Source organism: Harpia harpyja, chromosome 1 (genome assembly GCF_026419915.1).
Source record: "Harpia harpyja isolate bHarHar1 chromosome 1, bHarHar1 primary haplotype, whole genome shotgun sequence".
NCBI lineage: Eukaryota > Metazoa > Chordata > Aves > Accipitriformes > Accipitridae > Harpia > Harpia harpyja.
In genome coordinates this window covers 5,643,847-5,664,035 of record NC_068940.1, presented here as the reverse complement: position 1 = coordinate 5,664,035, position 20,189 = coordinate 5,643,847, and the positions used below count along the sequence as shown (strand labels likewise).

Sequence of the window (20,189 nt, the reverse complement as noted above, 5' to 3'; positions counted from 1 at the left end):
GGGGTTAAAAAAAGATCATTGGCAGACAGCAGAAGTATAGGATGCTCAATACTAAAATTTCCAGTGTCTTCAAAAAATGACTTTAATTTTATTATGTTGTCTTAGTAGCTTGATTGTTGACTGGTTAGGCACTTGGTAAACCTCCTAATAAAAAGAATAGACACTTTTGTTGGTTTTACACCCTTTTTTTATGTCCCTGTTCACGTTCCGTTATTTTGCTGTGATTCTTTTTTAAAACAGCCAGAGTAAAACAAAAGTGGTAAACCCTAATTTAGAGGTGTTAGCAAGAGCTGGCTCACTCTGATAAGGGTCAGCCAGGCTTCACTGGTTCTTTATTATAATCCTCTACCCACTGTGGTTTATCCTCTCCGAATATTACTCTTCTGTTACACTTGCTATCATCTCTGTGCAGATGATAGCGTAATACTTGCAAATGGCCTAAATACGATGAACAGCAAACCAGAAAAACTCTAAAAAACCATACCCCTATGAGAAGACAAGGGCAATACTGGCAAACTTGTTTTTCTTAGGACAAGTGTGAACAAGTGTTGGATGTAAAAAAAAAAAACAAAACCCAAACCTTTCTCTCTCTCTCTCTCTCTCTCTCTCTCTCTCTTTTTTTTCCCCTTCCCCTTGCTACAGGGGCACAATTCTCATTTTGGTTAGCAGTCATCTAGGCAAGCTTAGGTGTGTTGAGTGGCAGGGCCTATTTGCTTGTGCACAGCATACTGTGCCTATAATACAAAGCGATATAAAGCTTTCAACCTGGAGCCAGCTTGGAGCACAGGCAGAGCAAGCTCAGGTCTGTCTGTACCTGCCTGCAGAGAGAGATCCTTAGAAGAAAGCAGAGACACCCATCTTCTCCTTATTACTGCACTACACCAGAGGCAAATGCTCTAATTAAAATTTGCAGTTAGCAGCGGTTTGTTATAACTGCTGTAAATTTCAGTCATGTTAAGACTTCCTGGTGGTGGGAGGAGAGGCACGGAGAAGCTGGTTAGCGCAAACAAGGGCTCTTGCGTAGTTGGCTAGAGCAGCCTGGCCCCTGTCTTCCATACATTTTGTTAAGGCATTACCTATGGCACTTTGTACCAGGAAAATTGCTAAATAGCTTAAGAGAAAATGTGATTAAGGCTGTATAGCGGAGGAGCTAAGATCTGTCTTGTATTGTAAGAGGTTCTAGTCACATCCTGCTGTCTGTTAGGCTGGGAGGGGGAAAGGTGCTTGACAAGGCTCAAAACAGCCTTGCTGTTGCCTCTGCCCTGGTGTGTTGCTTCCATTGGTCTGACGCAGTGGGAAAACTGGGAACTTGGATAACAGGGATGGTAAGATTAAGAAATACGCATTTTAATAAAGGCTTTAGAGAATGGTTTTGTGTATCTTACAACTAGAGAAATAGAAACTTGGAAAACTAATAGTTTTCTGAACGGGTCCCAGTTTTTACCTTCTCAGTCACTGTGTTCATGTACTTTGGCTATCCTGATGGCTACTCAAGTGCTGTGCCAGGTTACTCTCTTCTGCTTGCTTTTATCAGCTGGATGGCTGAAAATGTCTTCCTTCCAAATATTTATTTGCTATCCTACACTGTGCTGTTTCCACCACCGCATCTAGACCAAGGAAGAATGAATATTCAATTAATTTCCTTTCTGGGATGGGAGGACTTGATTGTATGGGAGCTACCAAAAGAGGTGCAGTCTGGTATGTAGCTACTGTTTCCCTTCTACAAGGGTGCTTTTCTCTTGGGCAGGCTGGGCAGAAAGCTGCAGGTCTGGACGTGTTCTCTGTTGAACATTATTTAGCAGTCCGCGTTTGGGACGGAGGAGCAGAACAGCACTGAGTTGATGGGGTTGTATTCACGTGGAGCCCCTGCTTCCTCTCGCACTGGACTTGACCTGACCTAAGCAGCTGACATAACATCACTGTGGGTGCCAGCGTTTTCTTCTTTCAGTATTAAATTTGAGGAGAAAAAAAAAATGTTTTCTTTTTAAAAGGAAAGAGAAAACCCCAAAGGATCTTGGCTGGCTGTTTGTGCCCTATAGGTATGTCTGGTTGTTTTTGATGAGCAAGGTGCTGTCCTCCTGTTTACCTCTCTTAAAGGAAGTGTCTGTTGACATAGTCTGCGTTTCAATCATCTTTATTACACAGTGCTCTGGGAAGCCTTCTGGGCAAGTCGAGCCAGTCCTAAAAGCAGCTTCTTGGTCACAAAGAGAGACAAGCCCAACCAGACGCCCACAGTTCGTATTTCTTTATTTGCAGAGATCTGTGCCCCGATAACCTCAGACCCTGCGGCAGCTGAGATCGCCTTAATTTGGAGTGGTGTGAGAGGGGCAGCGGGCAGGTCTCCCAGTGGCTTCCATACCCACCCTTGCACCACAGCCAGTATGGACCGCCAGTGCTGTCAGGGAGCTGGCTTTGCTGTCCAACCTGGCAGAAACTGGGGTTTTCCTGCAGCAGGAGTGCTGGGTGGGGGCTACCAGGCTCGGAGGCAGCTTGCAGGCATCCTTCTCCCTTCCCCTCCCTCCATCCCATGCGTTTTCTGTGCATGCTTTCGCCACGGGGTGCTGCTTAGCCTTTGTTGCCCTTAGCGTGGCTCAAATGTCCGCAAGACTTCGTGTGCCGTTACCCACGAGAGGCTCGTTCGCTGAACGGCGTCCAAAGCATTGCACAGTGAGGGTTTGTATCTGGACGGTTGGTCCCTGCATTCATTAGAGAACTGCTGTCATTAATGATCAGCCGGGTCATCAAAGCTGTCTGTTAACGTTTGCACGAGGAGAGAGTTTTACTTCAGGTTGAAGTTTGCACGTCAGGGCTGAACCGTTGTCGGTAAGCGAACTGTGGATGATTTGCATGACATTATGGTAGTGTCTTGTATTATTCCGTGTAAGCTCTTGTAAGTCTTTCAAATAGGCAAAGTTAGCCTCGGTTTGCAATGGTGTGATATTTTCCTCTAGTGCTCAATGATGAGTTCTAGATAGACACTCATGAAAATGATGCTATGTGAAGAGCATCCATCTTCTCGGTAAAAGGGAGAGCCCTGACCAGCTGTGATGTGCCCTCGAGGCCTCTTTCTCCATATCTGTGCAGCTGCCTGGCACCTCTGAGGGGCTAAACCCATCCATCTTTCAAAAAAGGATTGACTTTATGCTGTGTTAATAAAGAGTGAGCTATAAACCTTCCCCTCTCAAGATGTCTGCAGTCCCAACGTGAAGCTTTATTTTATCTTTGGTAGTTCATACCTGAAGACAGTTGCAAGCTCCTATCAAAAATTGTTACCCAGGAAAGCTACAGGTGGTTAAGAAACAGGGTATGAGTGACCTGGTTGTCAAGTGTAAGGCACTTCTTGTAGGGCACGGGGAGCTGCCTAACAGTGAAATATTCAAATATCAGTTAAAATAATTTGCAGAGTCATGCGCTAATTATGAAAGCAGCTTGTGCCTTCGTTGTAGCCAAAGATTTCAAGGGCCAAATTCACTGCAAATATAAACAGTTGTGCCAATTATATGTTAGAGCCCAATTGTTCCCCTGCAGGCTATAAATAACTCCTATTTTAAGTCACTGGGGGTTATTTGTCTCCTGTGGGAGAGACTGTAGTCTATGGTGTAGCTGACCAGAAAATGGTTGTTAGTGATAAAGTGGTGCAATTTGCATTGATTTATTATTCATTGGCTGTACAGATCAAGTGCAGCTTACCCAGCGAGAGGGATTGACACCAAATTCTTTTGTCGCTTAAACAAATGTTCCTGCTGAGTATAACTGAGAGATGCTATTGTAACAGACTGTTACAAGTTTATCACACACCTTCTAGCTTGTAACTCTCTCAAATCTGAATCAGACTTCAGTAAGAGTTGACTCCAAACTTAATTTTGCTCTGTCTGTGTAAACTGGGGTTGATAAATATTAGAAGTAGATGTATATAAAGAAAAATAAAAGGCAATTCCTTGAGTTTTTCTAAATTCCCTGCATCTGGTAACACGCGCATCCTGCTTTAGAAGCTCTAGTGCTTGTGTCTAGCGTCCTGCATCCAAAACAATAGGTTTTTACTGGCTACAGAAAGGATGAATTTGTGTTTAGTGTGGGCAAAATTAAGTTAAAGATAGCCCAAGATCATTCTTCTAAGGTTTTCTTCTAAAACTGTTGACTTCAGAGCTTCCAGGTATTATGAGATGTATTATGATTGGCGTGAGCGTGATATTATCAGTGCCTACTTTGGTGTTCCTCGGAAAACTGCAGCTCTTGGAAGAAAACAACTGATAAAGACTGCTTGTTGGGTTTCTCTTCTCTTGCTCCTCACCTTTTAAGTCAGCCTTCTGTTTCTGGTGGTTGTGGAAGACAACCCGGAAATATGAACCAAATGCTTCTTCAAACTCAAAAATGAGAAAGCAAAATAAAAAAGGAAGAACATATCCTTTAAGTGTTATTTTTAAGTTAGTCTTGCGGGGAGGGAGGGTGTTTTATGTTCAGATTCGTTATTTTTAAGCGTGTGTGGCCACCGCTGCACGTGTCGAACCATCCCACCCCTTCCCGGGCTATCAGCAGCACTGATTTCACGCCCGGCACGCGTGCAATCGGTGCCTTACCGCCGACGGCGCTGGTCACTGCGAGCACCGGTACCCAACTTGGCCGTTTGCCCGTGCAGCCACACTGGCTGCTCTTCAGCTGGCTGGCTTGCTTCTGCCGTGGTCCTTGAGATGCTGTCGCGCCAGCCGGCTCTGGGCGAGCCCGTTCGTGGAGGTGCAGACCCGTGGGTGCTGGGTGGGCTCGCAGCCCTGGGGTGCGAGGGGTTCTGCTGGCAGCCGTCTGCCGGGACCCTCGCAGCCCCTTGTGACCCTGCTGGCGTGCGTCGTGTTTCACAGACCATTCTGCAATTCCACTGTGAGTTTGGCCGCAAAAAAGAAAATGGGTGGTAACATGGGAGGGAAAGCAATGCTGGAGGAAATCCTTAGAGACTTTCCGATGATTTGTTTTGCTTTGTACGTTGACTTAGCATCAGTCTCCCTCGATGAGTCCCCAGCTACAATCTGCCTTTGAATAAATACTTTGTGTCCTGCCATGGGCCGTTGCTGTTCACAGCCTGGAATGAATTTGTGGAAAGGAGTGCTGTAACTATAAATTGCTCTTCTTGGGCCAAGTTTTCTGGCAAAATCTGAACAAAAATAATAATCTTGGAACTTAACGCTTCTCCTAAAAGGAGCATGTCCTACCCATTTAAAGCTGAACCGTTTTGCAGCATATTCCTTCACCTTAACCTGCTAAAGGTTAACAAAATTGTTTAGACAGCTCTAGTGGCTGCACATCAATCTGCTATAACCAGCTGATTAATGTGACTGATTTCTGCAGCGAATTTCTCTAATCACTCCTTATTTACAAACTGGGGTTGTTTTATTTAAAGCAGCTATGCTGTGAGTGTTCATCCATCTTAAAAGTTCATTCCTCGACCGAAGTAAGTTTAGGAAACACAAGTCTAATGAACCTTTGTGACAAATGGTGCCCACAGAAGAAGAGGTCACATGCAAAGTCTCTGGTAGTGTTAATGCCTCGTGTCATCTCCTACAGAGGAAGTGGAAAAAGAAAATTTTTTCTTGAAGAAAAGAGAAAGGAAATCATAGTGAGTGTAGGCAAATAAGAGAGAAACCAGTGCTCCGAAGCCTGCAAGGAAGTGTGCAGGAAGCCAGGAAGCTGTGGATTTCCATTATCCAGGCTATTGGCTGACAGCTGGTGATTTGCAATAATCTACGGCTATTTTTTTGGAACTTATTTAGACCTCATAGACTTACTCTACTGGGAAATGCAGAGGTTCCCTCTTTAGAAATAAGATAAAATTGTCTAGTCTTTCTTCCAGTGGAGTTAGGCACTGAGCCGATGTCTCTGCTGTGATACGTTGTGCTTCGTTACAGAGTGCAAGTGCGGAATCCTTCTGTGTGTTTATTCTGTTGGTAAATACCATTCTAACTGGTATTATGCAAACTGTTTCCAATGGTAAATATAAGAAATATTTAGCAGCTTTGTCCCTGTAGGGAGCTCAGTTGGACAGGTGTCCACAGGTATTGGGATGCAGGAGTATAAGAGAAGTCTGTGCACTTTATAGACAAGTCATTATAACTATGTTGAATTGTAGCATGGCAGAAGCGAGTCTCCAAGGAAGTTTCAAATGGTCAGATCTGTTATGTAGGATGCCAGCAAAAGTTGTGGCATGCTAGGCAAGGTTGATTTGGGGGGAATCATGTAAGTGGATATATGAATATTTCATTCAATATTTAAGGACCACTGAGTATCTGTTAGTCATCTTCAGCAGTTACCATGCTTCTTATTTTTAAAGCAGGTATATTTTCCCTACAGTTTTATGATTTCTTTGTTTCCTTCTAACACTCTGTATGTCTGGGAGGATATACTATACATGGCTTTCAGAGCAGGAGTAATTCTGCAGGTTTCCCTTTACTCTCTGTACCTTCTGTTCTGATGACTCAGATATGTTTGCACTTGAGTCCCGTCTGAGGAAAATATGTGATATTTCCTAGTGGTGGTCTCACTGCTTTTTTCTACACTTATGTTACAGATTGGAATTTTGGCGAATATCACCTTCAGTTTGACTTTTCTTTTAGCTTCTCTCACAAAAAGTTATCTGATGTTTTCAGACTCTCGTGCACTTCTGAAGAAAAGGCATTTCTCATCCATAGGTACTGCTAAAGGTTTTGCCCAGTCTCTCATCACCTAATGATTCTCTCTCTCTGCCATGTTACTTTTTCTGCTTTTGGCATGTGGTCTCTTATCCTGTTAATATCCCTTTAGACTGCTCCTACAAAAGGTCTTCCAATCATATCACCTTTAACTCTATCCTTTTCTCTCTAGATTTCCCTTTGTTTTCCACTACCTTAAACAAAAATCAACTTTATTTTAAAAGCATCTAACAGTCTACCTCTCTTCTATCTGTAATTTGTGGTTTTTGGAGACTGACTCTTGATCTTCATCAGCCCATGGCTCCTACCTCCCTCGCTTATTTGCTACATTTTAAAGTGGCACTTCAGTGCTTTTGCTCTTTCTTAGGACAAACCCATCGGGATACGCACATCTCTTCCCAGTTCTACCTTTGCCATGATTTCTGCAGAAAATTTGGACTCTGGTGATCAGAATTCATCCAGTCCCTAGAGAAGGCCCATAGATGAGGCGAGCAGATGGGAGAAAAGCTTGGGCTGTGTTTCTACTCAAGAAAAGAGAATATTTCTGAAGGGATGGTCCCCATCACTGTGTGGGTTAGTAGTCTTTGATACTGAGTCTGTTACGGGAGTTGAATACGTCAAGAAATTATGGGAAAAGGTCTGAAGATGCTCATACAATATTCATGCCTGGCTTTAGTGTGCAGGAAGTGGAAAAAGGAGAAGATACAATAACGGATCATGGAAAGACAGCAAGAAAAAAGAAAGTGATAGAAATGATAGGGATGTTAATTGGATCAACAGGACAGTTAAAAGTTTTGTGCCTAACCTGACAAGGCAATCAGTTGCAGTCAGTTAGAAGCAAAGAAAAGGGCTGTACTTAAATATACCAGGTTTGTACTTAAATACCAGGTTAATAGGATAGAGGAATCTAAAATACCTGTGAAGGCAAATGTTGTAGAGGACAATAGATGCATAGCAGAATAATAATCTTGCTGGAAAAGTAGTACTTAGTTGCTGTGTTCAGGAAGAACAGAAAGAGAAGGTAGTAGGCTGTCCATGAGTGTTAACAATGTGAAAGATCCTTAAAAAAAATCCCCAAAATGCAACAGGAAAGGACATATTGAATAAAAGAGTATCTGTTCTGATTTTAGCAGCTAATGGTGAGGTCATAGAAGAGCTAGACATGGGAAGTAACTTCAGATTAAGTGATCAGGAATTGATTTAATTAAAATGAAGGGAGGATTAAAAGTATGTCCTTAATTAAAAACTGTCTTTGAAAGATAGCAAATGTGAGTTTCTCAAACTGCTAGCAAGGCAAGTCAGCTGCACTGGGGAGCTCAGGGACCTGAACAGTGCAGAAGTTGGGAGTTTTTGCAAGTACTCCAGCAGTCTGGATTTTGTGCCCCAAGGAAGGAGAAAAAGTTATCAGGAAAGGGTAAAAGTTAAGAGTTACCAGAATTCAGGCTGAATGGGAGCAAGCAAGTAATGTATAGACATGTAGAAAAAGGACATTGAGCCATATAAATAACTTCCAAACAGCAGGAGGCCTACTATGTAATGGTGCTTCTTGTGCAGTGATTAAGCATAATTTAGATGTGGCCTCAGTGTAAAAAAACCAACCAACCAAACAAAAAAACCCAACAAAACCCAACCCCACCACACATCCCCCCAAAGAAACCCTAGTGGTGACCATCAGGAGAGAAAAATCCGAATGTGATGGAAGCAAAGCTTGAATATCGCAGTGCTCCTGAATTGCATAGAAATAGCTAACCTTTATAACTGCTCGCTCGGAAATTGAGGGTATGACTGCAAGCGTTTTTAGCAAATCCTTCAACACCCACTGTCCGCCTCTGGGCTCTATGCTTTGTGCTTAATTGTGTCAGCTATCTGGAACAGAAGTGGTTTTGTGTTGTCACACCGCTTGGCGTTGTGGTTCTTGAGGATCTGTTATGTCAATTCAGGAAGGTTTAATGTATATAAACCTTAGGAAAAAGTTAGAGGAGGGTGTGAAAAGAACTTTAAATGTGATGCCTTGTTAGGAAACTACTTGAAAGGTTTATTTGGGGGTTTTCTGACTGAACAGAGAAGGGCAGATGAGTTCAGCAGTTGTTTTTTTTTTATGCCCTGGCAGAAGGCAGTGGCATTTTTGGGACACTCAAGGGGACAATGTTGTCAGACTGGTTAGGATGAAGTACAGTGTGAGAGATTTAAGCTGCTGAGACTGGAAGAAAGGGCCTGAAAGGGAACGGCTGGACTTGATACTCAGAAGGAGAGAAGGAAATGTCACAGGTGAGTTTGAATTTGCTGTCAAGCATTGAAATCCCAGCGTTGGCATCAATTGTAGGGAGAGGAGGAAGTTTTGTAAGGAAGGCACTTAGTGTTAGGGCAAGTTAATTTACGTTGGTGACAAAACGTAAAACTTGAAAATTTGTGAGGTAAAATGAGGCACGTGTACAAGTGCAAAGGAGATGGCTTAGAAGGGGAAAAGATGTGTCTGACAACATGGTTTCGTGAGCTGCTCGATCTGATCTAAGGCTCCTGGCCTATCCCCCTCTCCTGTCCCTTACCACGCATTCCTGCCATCCCCTTCGTGTCAGATCACCTTGGACTGCTTCGGCAATCTTGAAATGGCATCTGAACCATCAGTGCAGAGGTGAATGCTAAAGTCGTGAGCTAAAGAGATCACCTGAATGTGTTGAAGTGAGAATAAGAGCGTGCCAGCGGCAGAGCTTTCAGAAGTGCCTATCGATACGGTGGGCTGCCCAGAACAGAGAATAACCATTTACAGGAAAAATAGTGACTGACTTGAAACCTCAGGGAGGATGAGATGCCAGAGCAAGGATGATGATCAGCAGTGTCAAAAGAACCAGAAGGGCCAAGCAGGAGGGGCATAAAGGAAGGTCCTTGAGATTTGCCTGGGAAGAGATCATGAATGATCCTGGTGAGAGCACTTTCATTCAAAGGGAAACAGCGGAAGCTGGGCTGGACGTGATCCAGTGTGGAGTTGGAAGGGAGGAAGCGAGTGCATTGGCTTCAGCCTACGCTTGCAACGAGTTTCTAGATAAGGGAAAGGAGGAAAGGAGTAACTGCTGAAATAGGTAGGGCTGTTGTCTTGTGGATAGCGGAAAGGGGGGACAGAGTGAGAAGATAGAGAGGTAAGTAGGGACCAAGCTTGGCTGAAACAGAAATATGCAGCTGAAGACCAGTGGAAGAGTTTAAAGAATTTCAAATGAAGAAAGGTAAATAGTCTATAGGCTCTGTATGGTGATATATTAGCAAACTGGTTCTTTTTTTGGTAGGCGTTAGCAAAGACCGATAGAGAATTCAGTTGGAAAAAGCAGCTTCATGCTTAATGAAAAAGAAATCGGCCAAATGAACTTTTTTCAGTTAGTTGTAACTGATTTGAAGCAGCAGCGTGCTGCTGCTTTCCTTTTCCTCTTTCCACCCCCCCCAGCCACGGCAGACAGCGGGGCACGGTGCCAACGTGTGCCGGTGTTACGGTGGCTGCTACGGAGTTCGCTTGGCTCTGGAAGGAGAGCAATGCATCCAGACTTCAGGGGCCGCACAACCTAATTGGCTGTGGTCCAGCTGCTGATTGACCCAATAAACTCTAATGAATCTGGATTCCTGCAGTCTGATTTGCTTCCTCTCCCCGTTATGTGCCTTTCTCAGTCCATGAAGAGCTGAAACCTGAGTGCTGGCTTTGACAAAGGGAGCGAGAGAGGGGGGAAGGAGGGGAAGAAAAGGCAGATAACAGCCGAATGTAATCAGTGTTTTATTACCATCCTCAGGAAGTGGGAATGGCTTTAAAAAGAAAAAAATAGTAGTAGGTCGGAGCAAGGAAAGTTAGTTATGGTGAGGTTATTTGACAGGAAATTACAAAATACAAACAGACAGAAGAAACACATTTTAAAACAGGGTAGGAAATCTCAAGTTACTTCACTGTGTATATTCAAAACCCCCAAAGCAAAGGCTGAAAATAGCAGTTTAAACAAAAGCTATCTTATCTGATAAAGGCATTTCAAGCACAAAAGGAAATTTATAAATTGGGTTGACAATCTTAAAATAAACTGATTGTCTTGATAACACCATAGATTTAATTGTGGGAAAAAATTGGGTTCATGTGTATGACCTGCAGACACAGTAAATTCCCATGTAAATTCATTCCTTTTCTTTCTTTGTACATTTCTTGTCTCCTAAGCAGTGTTTATCGGTGTTTTCCAGAAATTGTAAAGGTAGATTTATGCATGTAGGACGAGGCTGATAAATATGTGCATATTTTAAAGACTTCCTTGCAGACCAGATACGATTCATTTCCTATGCTACTGTATGGAAGCGTACTAATGGTACTGTATTAATGGTACTTCACCGAGTACCGTTCATATTCAGAAAGATTTTGGCAGAAATACATTGTTTTGGGATGAGGGTAGTATTTCCAGTACTAGGCATCAGCATCATTACTTGGTGTGTCTTTTCACTTTCTGTGTGGAAAGGAAACCATTCTGTTACTGCATCAGCTTTATCCTGAGTCTGAAAAGCATTTGCTAGAGTGAGGAGAGCAGAACTCGCTTGCTAGCGTGGGCCTCTTGTAGCCCTGCTGTAGGTATCAAAGCTGCAAAGAACAGCAAGGAGGACCTTTCCAGTACCTGAACTGTCACTGAGTCTTTTGTTATGAACAAAGTTATCTTTAAAGAAAGGTGCTGATTTTTTTTTTTTTTTTTTTGGAAGCAAATGCTGCTCAATTGCCAGTATTCTCCTTACCATTTTTCTTTGAAGTTTACTGCTGAGATTTTGAATAAACATTGCATCCATATAGTACGTGTCCTTCTAGTGAGATAGGATATGTGTCTTACAGGGTTGATACAATTTGATTTGCTGGGAGGGAGGGAGCAAGGAGAAGGGGAGGAAATAACTCAGTTGTGCAAATGACAGATTACCTCTGTTCAGATCAAAGACTTAGAACACTGTGGGACAAATACCTTGCTTTTGACTGAAGCAGTAACAAGAAGCATTAAGAGGTTTATAGGTACACCTGCCTGGCTGCTGTGACTTGGAACTTTGCGTTCCTCCCCTCTTCTTGCTCATCAGGCTGCATAACGGTGTATTACAGTGCGGCAGGCACATCTGCGACTTGGTGCCTCGTCATACCTGCTCAGTCCTGGGAGACATGTAAGTTTGGGGTTTTTCCCCCAATTAATTTGTCCACTGTGCCTGTGACTCCCTACTGCTAACACTGTTGAGCTTTCATAATCTATGAATGCAGCAAAATAAATTCTGGTAGGAGGGTGCTCGCTTACTGAGTGTTATACTGGAAGTTAGTGGTAGGTAATGCTGCTTCTTGGCTGAGGTGCAACATGGCATCTTTATGGCTAAGTTAGGTAAGTGGCTGTTTTCATCTGCACTCAAATGTTTCCCTTTTATAGGTGATCCAGGTATGCCTGGAAATCTCTTGGAGACCAGAGTGCTCAGAATTATCTGACCTCATGAGGCTCAGAGTATCACTGAAGTATAGCACAAAGTTGAGTTCACGTCAGCTTGTGTTGAGGAAGACAAGACTGCAAGGCTCAGTAGTGTCCTGTTGCTGGAAAAGCTTGCTAGGAGTCCTGTAAAACTGTCAAGATCTGATGGGTCCATAAGGGTTTTTTGCTCTATTTAACAAAGAAAGATCAGTTGTCAACAGACCATGAGGATCGGGTTGCAATATAAATATTCTGAACTTGTGATCACTGGGCTTTGTGCTCAAAAGAAATAGAAGTGACACCTGTGCAGGAAAGAAGCTGATCTTTTTTCTATTGATTTATGTCTTATTTAAATGACCTCCTACTTTAACAGGCTTTCATAACTCAACTAGGGGACTTCATGAGGGAAAGTTGTGGGAAGAAAGTAGCTTCCTGATTAAAAGGGGAGAGTGTTGATGTCCATATGAATCACTAATCTAAAACAGTGAGTATTTAAAAAAAAAAAAAAAAAAAAAAAAAAAAAAAAAGAAATGGAGCTAAAATGTCTTTCCAAAAAACATGTATTGAGTCTATGGAAAAACTGTGAATAGAATCAATCATTCTTGACTGACTCAATTTTTGTTGTTGGGTGGTTGTTTTTTTTTCTGAAAACCTCTACAGTTCCTCCCTGATACAATTCTGAAATGTAGATGTGGTACTGTTGTGAAAGGAGATCAATAAAATGTAGTCTCCTATAGTCAGCTTTCCAGAATGCTGTTGCAAGTATTGGGAACTTGTGTTTCCCACTGTATTTTCAGCAATGATCAATACAAACTGACATAGCTGATAGAAGATTTTCTTAGGGTTAAAGAGCATGCTTCAAAATTAGCATCTCTGAAGAACCTCAAGATCACTTAAAAAAAAAAAAAAGTTGGCTGTTACTATGAAGTATCTTTTATAATTGACTTTTTCTTTTTGAAATTGAGATGTGTATGAATGAGATTTAAGGAGATGCCTTCATCATAGGTGATCATGGTGTACATAGTTTTGATTCTGTCTTATTACTGTTTTATAGCTATTATTTTACGTATGCTGAAAATGGAAAATGAAGTTCTGGAGATGCAAAGTTACGGCCTTTATAACAATCCTTAAGACAGGCTAATCCTGCGACTAGGTAGTAAGCATGTCCTTTGCTGAATATACATTAATGTTAGCTTTAACTTAGCTAAAATAAAAAGAAGTAGCCAAAGTTAGGACGCACAACTCTTTTGAAAGTTTGCTTTAACACAGTTTTACTGGTTTTGCCTTCAAAATGAGGATAAAATAGATGGACTCATTTTTTTTTGGAAAAAAGAAAACACTATTTTACATTAAACTGAAAAGTGGGGAGGCTACTTTGGGAAAATTCTGTTTGCTGATTTTGAAAGGTGTATACATGAAGCTCATAGTGACTACTGAGAGTAAATAAAGGCTAGGTCAAGAAATACAGAGTTAGTCTTGTCTCCTGGCTTTGGTTATACGAGTTACTTAGGCAAGCCTGTGCCATCAAGTGTGTTTTCCTGGTGAGAGAGCTGAGAGTCTGTATGTAGGTGACTGACTTGAGATAAGAGCAAACTGATGAGAACTCTGGTAAGGATCCAGCTCCTCTGACAGTGTTGTTCATGCCCAATCCACTGGTAAGTATTCCAACCAAGAAAGGTGCTACTGCGAGGCTGAAAGACCTACCAGTTGGATTTGGGGATTTTTTAGGTCTGTTCAGCATTCTAAAATACAGCTCATTTATTTAACTTGTGTCCCTGCATCTTAGAAACTCCACTGTGGGTAAAGTTTGAACTAATTAACCAGTAACAGATGTAAACCATGTTCGTATCCAAACCATATGTTATGCTTGTAGCTTATCTGTACTTGTTTCCTTTGAAAAAAATGAAGGCTGAACGAATATTTTGCATGTATATGGTTTTAGTTTTGCAACATTTTATGGTTTCCAAATATAGACAGTAGTGCAGTTTGTTTCAAGGTGTTTTGAATACAGTACCTGGCACATTTCCAGCTTCGTTCTAATCAGCAACTGGCTGGCTCTTTTAAAAACTTAATTTAAATTTTGAAGTGAGTATTTTGCAGAAGCACTTAATACAGCTTCAGTCTAGGACTGAAGTCTCTAGAGACTGGGTGATATTTGAAATCATTGCTCCTGGAGAAGAAGAATTCTGTGAAATCTTACTCTCTGTTACAAAAAGCAAAGTTTCTTTTGAGCACTTACAGTTTTGGGGGAGGTTGGGGAAAAGGTTGACAATAAGATCGAATTTTATTTTGAAGCTTCAGGAGACAGGAGATTAAAAAAAAAGAATAAATGTATTTTTTAAAAATGCAAGATTTTCAGACCAATCTCATTCCTGTTTTGTTCGTGTGGCTTGAATGTTCATGGATTAGCAGCGTTACCACACGTTCACAGTAACGAAAAGGTTCTTTTTTTCCAAGGGCTTACTCAGTAGGGCCACAGTCTTCCAACTTGTGATGGTACAGGGAGGTGTTTTTCTCTATTGTAGGACAATGGCAATTCATTTTATGTATTGTGCAAGGCAGACATACTTCTAAAAGTCTCCTTTTTATTCCCTTCCCCCCTTCAAGTGAAAGCTCTGCAGTTTGGCCTGAGGGAAATAGGCTACAAAAGAAGGTATCAAATTTTGCAGTCGTTCCTATAGCGTGTTGATGTTGCTCCTTGAACCCAGCCTGAGGGAGCCGTTAGAGTGATCTAGCAGCTGAAGGGGGGAAGGGGAAGAGTAAAGTTTCCGTAGTGCTCTCAGTCTCTAATAGACGTGGGACCTGAGCTCCGTGTTAAAACGCAGTTTCAGGATTATTGTATTCAACCCTAGTAACACTTAAGATTTTTGTTTACATAATATTACATAACAGTTTTCCAAGTAGTTTATTAAAAATCATGAGATATTACTTATAATATTTTAACTGCCTATAACATTTTTTTCAATTAATAGCCTGGTATAGAAACTTTCTTATGGATCAGTTTACATGAAAAAGTAGAAAATAAATATTCTAATGTTTTTTTCAAATATAGATTTTTTTTAATTGAAGTAGCTGCAAAGAAAAATATCCTTTTTCTTATTCCTATATTCTCCAGTTATCCCACGAAACAGAAGCTGATTTGTGTTATACGATAGTATAACATAAACCATATCCTAAACAACATAAGCATATAAAAATCATATTGAAGGGGGAAAAAAAAATATGTTTTAAACGGGATGAATGTTATCATCAGGGTAAGACTATGTTAGAAAATTATTTTTTTAATGCTGAATACCAGTGCATAGTAGAACAATGAACTATCCTCAGTATTTACAAAATTATGAATTATCCCAGTGTACCGGATATTTGACTTCTTTTAAGCAATCTTCTTTTGCATACAAATGTTGTGATGCAGGTGGTCATAAAGTAACAGCGAATGCAGATTTTGGCACAAATGCAAACAATTTTTACATGACTTATAGCTATCAAATGCTTGTGCTGCAGATTTTCTGTCTGAATGTACTGAACCGGTTGGTGTTTCATAGACAGCTACAATGGAACTTTTATTTGCTAACGTGCTTTTTGTCCGTGCCCTTGTCTGTTCCAGTTAAAACTACCTACTGTTGACCCTTGTGTTACCAGCTTACACTCAGAGTCTAGAACTGCTTTACCTTTCTCTTATCTCTCAGGCTTAAGCACAGGCTTTGTCTTTGGGATCTTGGTCTTATCATAAAACCCTCAACTCATTTTTGCTACTTTAGCTTCCACATTGTTCTTCTGGGTGGGATATGCTCAGACCTGGGTTTCTTCCTGAGTTTGTTCACAGGTAATGTATCTCAATTTTACTCTGCTTCTGAAACAGTCAAATGTAGAAAGCAAATAGCGTTTGAAATATCCCCACCTAGGCTCCTAACAAGCCTAAAGCTTGTAGAGGGGTCAGACTTGTGTGTTATATTAAAATCAGGCTGAGCTGAATTTCTGAGATAAGTTTATTTCCCCAAGCAAATATTCTTTTTTTTTTTGATCTACTTAAGCCAAAGCATGTCTTAGTTTAGTGTAATGTGTAATGAGAAGAAAGTGGGTAGAACATTATATATGAAGACGCAGGTACGGTGAGTGATATAAGCTATTACGACTTGGATGTGAGCTGAAGTCCTGAGCAGAAAGGACCACGTGGGTGTTTCTCTTCCAGACGGTCTCTTCTCCAGCAGGTTTGGCGTCAGTGTAATCTGATGGCTGGCCTGTAAGCTCAACAGTGGTTTGCATTTTAAACCCAACCTCTTTAAAACCAGTGACTGATACAAATTGAAGCATCGGAGTCAAGCAAATGATAAGGAAACTGGCTCATGTGCCTCCCAGCTCAATTCCTTACAACCTCTTCTCCCAGGCATTCTGCCTACCCACAGGGGAAAACACCTTCTGCCAGACCTCGATTCAAGCTTATCTCATACATACATCCACTGGTACTGTCAGCTATATGACAAACGCTCCAGGCCATTTCAAGAGTCTTTCTCAGAGAGCCACAAAACCAAAGTAGCCTGTTTCTAGTGTGGTAGCACCTTGGGAATGAGAAAGGATGCTTCGCTGTTCTACTGCTGTTAGTGATGAACCCCGCTTTCCTGAATGATGAGTACGGTGAGTCCTGCAAAGACCAGAGGAGCACCTGGGTTTGCAACCAATGCAAGGGGATTACTGAATTCAGAGGGTGCTTTCCCAGACTGCCTGGAAAGCCGTGAAGAAAAACTGGCATCAAGGAATGAAAGACACTGCAAGTCTAAGTATAGGACGGACCCGCTTGTCCTTGCTGTGTAATTTGAGTTGGGTTGCAGCAACTGAATCAGATTTTTGAAGGCATGGAGGAAGGCATCTTCCAATAACATTTTCACAGTCTGTAAGAGACCTTTTGCAGAACTGGGAACAGATTCTGGGTCACTTCTGAAAAACAGATCAGTGTTGGACTATAACGAGCAGCCTGTTTGGTTACAGCTGCCGAACACAACATGTGTGCTGCCCTGCACATGGTAAGGCTATATCCAGCTGTATTTCTCATGGAAATACCATGGATATTAGAATGGAAGCAGAAACCCCTTTATTTTTGTAGTACAGTAATTCTGAAAAGATTTTTTCCACTACAGCAGCTCTGCCTCCATGCCTGCCCGTTAGGAAAGTTTAACACAGTTTGGAACTGTTTTCACTTGTAGTCAAGAGAGGTAAACCCTGTGTAAGGATAGCCATTTATTGGAAGGCTAAGTAAGATGCCAGATAGTCTGCATGTATGATTTTGTCAGGTTTAGACACTGGGAAAGGATCAAACTGTGGAAGAAGTTGTCATAATAGAAACTGTATAAATACATATAACTAGTACGTAGAGATTTAAAATTATTTTTAAATGAGGTCAGATGTATTTGAGTGAATTACATCTGACAGGCAAAGATTTTAAACTTGGTCCTCATTGCTTTAAATGCACACAGTCCCAAGCCTTTCTTCATCTCTGATGGCATGCTCTCTTGGCACACTCTTGGCTCTGTGGTGAGGAGGGTCCCTGGAGTATGCTTCCCTTCAGCCATCTACTGTTGCTTTCTGTTCTGCCCCTTCTGAGCTTCTGGGACCTCTCCCACTTGGATTGAGGTGTGAAACGAGCATGCGGTGTTATTTCTTCTTCCTTTCGCCACACCAACTCACCTAGCCAAGGAAGATGAGAGACATAAACCAAGAAATCTTAGTGGTGTACTAGTGGTGGAGACAGCAAATCATAGAATCGTTTTAGGTTGGAAAAGACCCTTAAGATCAAGTCCAACCGTTAACCTAGCACTGTCAAGTCCACCACTAAACCATGTCCCTAAGCGCCACGTCTACATGTCTTTTAAATACCCCCAGGGATGGTGACTCAACCACTTCCCTGGGCAGCCTGTTCCAGTGCTTGACAACCCTTTCAGCGAAGAAATTTTTCCTATATATCCAATCTAAACCTTCCCTGGTGCAACTTGAAGCTGTTTCCTCTTGTCCTATTACTTGTTACTTGGGAGAAGAGACTGATGCCCACCCACATTGCTACAACCTCCTTTCAGGTAGTTGTAGAGAGCAATAAGGTCTCCCCTGAGCTTCCTCTTCTCCAGGCTAAACAACCCTGGTTCCCTCAGCCACTGCTCATAAGACTTGTGCTCCAGGCCCTTCACCAGCTTCGTTGTCCTTCTCTGGACGCGCTCCAGCGCCTCAATGTCTTGTAGTGAGGGGCCCAAAACTGAACACAGGATTTGAGGTGCGGCCTCACCAGTGCCCAGTACAGGGGGACGATCACCTCCCTGCTCCTGCTGGCCACACTATTGCTGATACAGGCCAGGATGCCGTTGGCCGCCTTGGCCACCTGGGCACACTGCTGGCTCATATTCAGCCGGCTGTCGACCAGCACCCCCAGGTCTTTCTCTGCCGGGCAGCTTTCCAGCCACTCTTCCCCAAGCCTGTAGCGCTGCATGGGGTTGTTGTGACCCAAGTGCAGGACCCGGCACTTGGCCTTGTTGAACTTCATACGATTGGCCTCAGCCCATCGATCCAGCCTGTCCAGATCCCTCTGTAGAGCCTTCCTACCCTTGAGCAGATCGACACTCCTGCCAAACTTGGTGTCATCCACAAACCTGCTGAGGGTGCACTCGATCCCCTCATCCAGATCATTGATAAAGGTATTAAACAGAACTGGCCCAAATACTGAGCCCTGGGGAACACCGCTTGTGACCCGCCGCCAACTGGATTTAAGTCCATTCACCGCCACTCTTTGGGCTTGGCCATCCAGCCAGTTTTTTATCAGTGAAGACTATGCCTGTCCAAACCACGAGCAGCCAGTTTCTCCAGGAGAATGCTGTGGGAAACAGAGTCAAAGGCTTTACTAAAGTCCCAGTAGATAACATCCACAGCCTCTCCCTCACCCACTAAGTGGGTCATCTTGTCATAGAAGGAGATCATGTTAGTCAAGCAGGACCTGCCTTTCATAAACCCATGCTGACTGGGCCTGATCACCTGGTTGTCCCGTACGTGCCGCGTGATGGCACTCGTGACGATCTGCTCCACAACCTTCCGCGGCACTGAGGTCAGACTGACAGGCCTGTAGTTCCCCAGATCCTCCTTCCAGCCCTTCTTGTAGATGAGCGTTACATTTGCTATCTTCCAGTCAGCTGGGACCTCCCCAGTTAGCCAGGACTGCTGATAAATGATGAAAAGGGACTTGGTGAACACTTCCACCAGCTCCCTTAGTACCCTTGGGTGGATCCCATCTGGCCCCATAGACCTGTGTGTGTCTGAGTGGTGTAGCAGGTCACTAACCATTTCCCCTTGGATTATGGGGGCTTCATTCTGCTCCCTGTCCCTGTCTTCCAGCTGAGGGGGCTGGGTACCCAGAGAACAACTGGTCTTACTATTAAAGACTGAGGCAAAGAAGGCATTAAGTACCTCAGCCTTTTCCTCATCCTTTGTCACTGTTTCTCCCCACATCCATTAAAGGATGGATGTTTTCTGAAATGTGGGTTCTCTGAAAGCAGCATGGCACAAATCCTTATTGTGCTTCAGTGCCTCTGCTGTTGTATCTGAGTTTTTGCTGTTAACCTTCTTTTACACCAATGCATACAACTGTTTTTCTGAAAATTCCTTTTCTTTCACTGTCACCATTTTTGTCTCATCACATCTTAATGTGTAATATAGTTTAAAAGCAAAATGTTTTCAGGTGATCAGGGGATCATGATTGTACTCCTCATTTTCTAGGGCCCTGCCCTGAGACCCATGGGTATGATCCATGTGTGCTACTGAGGCTGACTCGAACGGTGTGACAAATGTAAGTATTTTGAAGAAACTTGGCCCTGCAAGCCTCCGTGTATGCACTTGGAATTAACAGATGCTTTAGTATCCCTGTGTCACGCCCCCCCTTCTCTAATGTGCACACAATGATGATATTCACTTCAATGCACAAAGATGATGTGAAAATGAATCACTTAATGTTTGTAATGCATTCAGATGTTGTTGTGATGAGCACTGTAGGAAAACCCACAAGCAAATGAATAATTCATTGTTCAAATCAGGCTCTGAATAGTAC

General features: G+C 42.6%; 1 long non-coding RNA gene across 1 annotated transcript in view; it reads left to right on the top strand.

The window, feature by feature from the left end:
- Positions 1-19,935, top strand: part of LOC128149363 (uncharacterized) — a 166,288-nt gene extending 146,353 nt beyond the window's left edge. Inside the window, exon 4 of the long non-coding RNA XR_008237623.1 lies at positions 19,862-19,935. This is a non-coding gene — a long non-coding RNA (uncharacterized LOC128149363). The remainder of the gene's footprint in view (positions 1-19,861) is intronic.
- Positions 19,936-20,189: the final 254 nt, after the last annotated feature.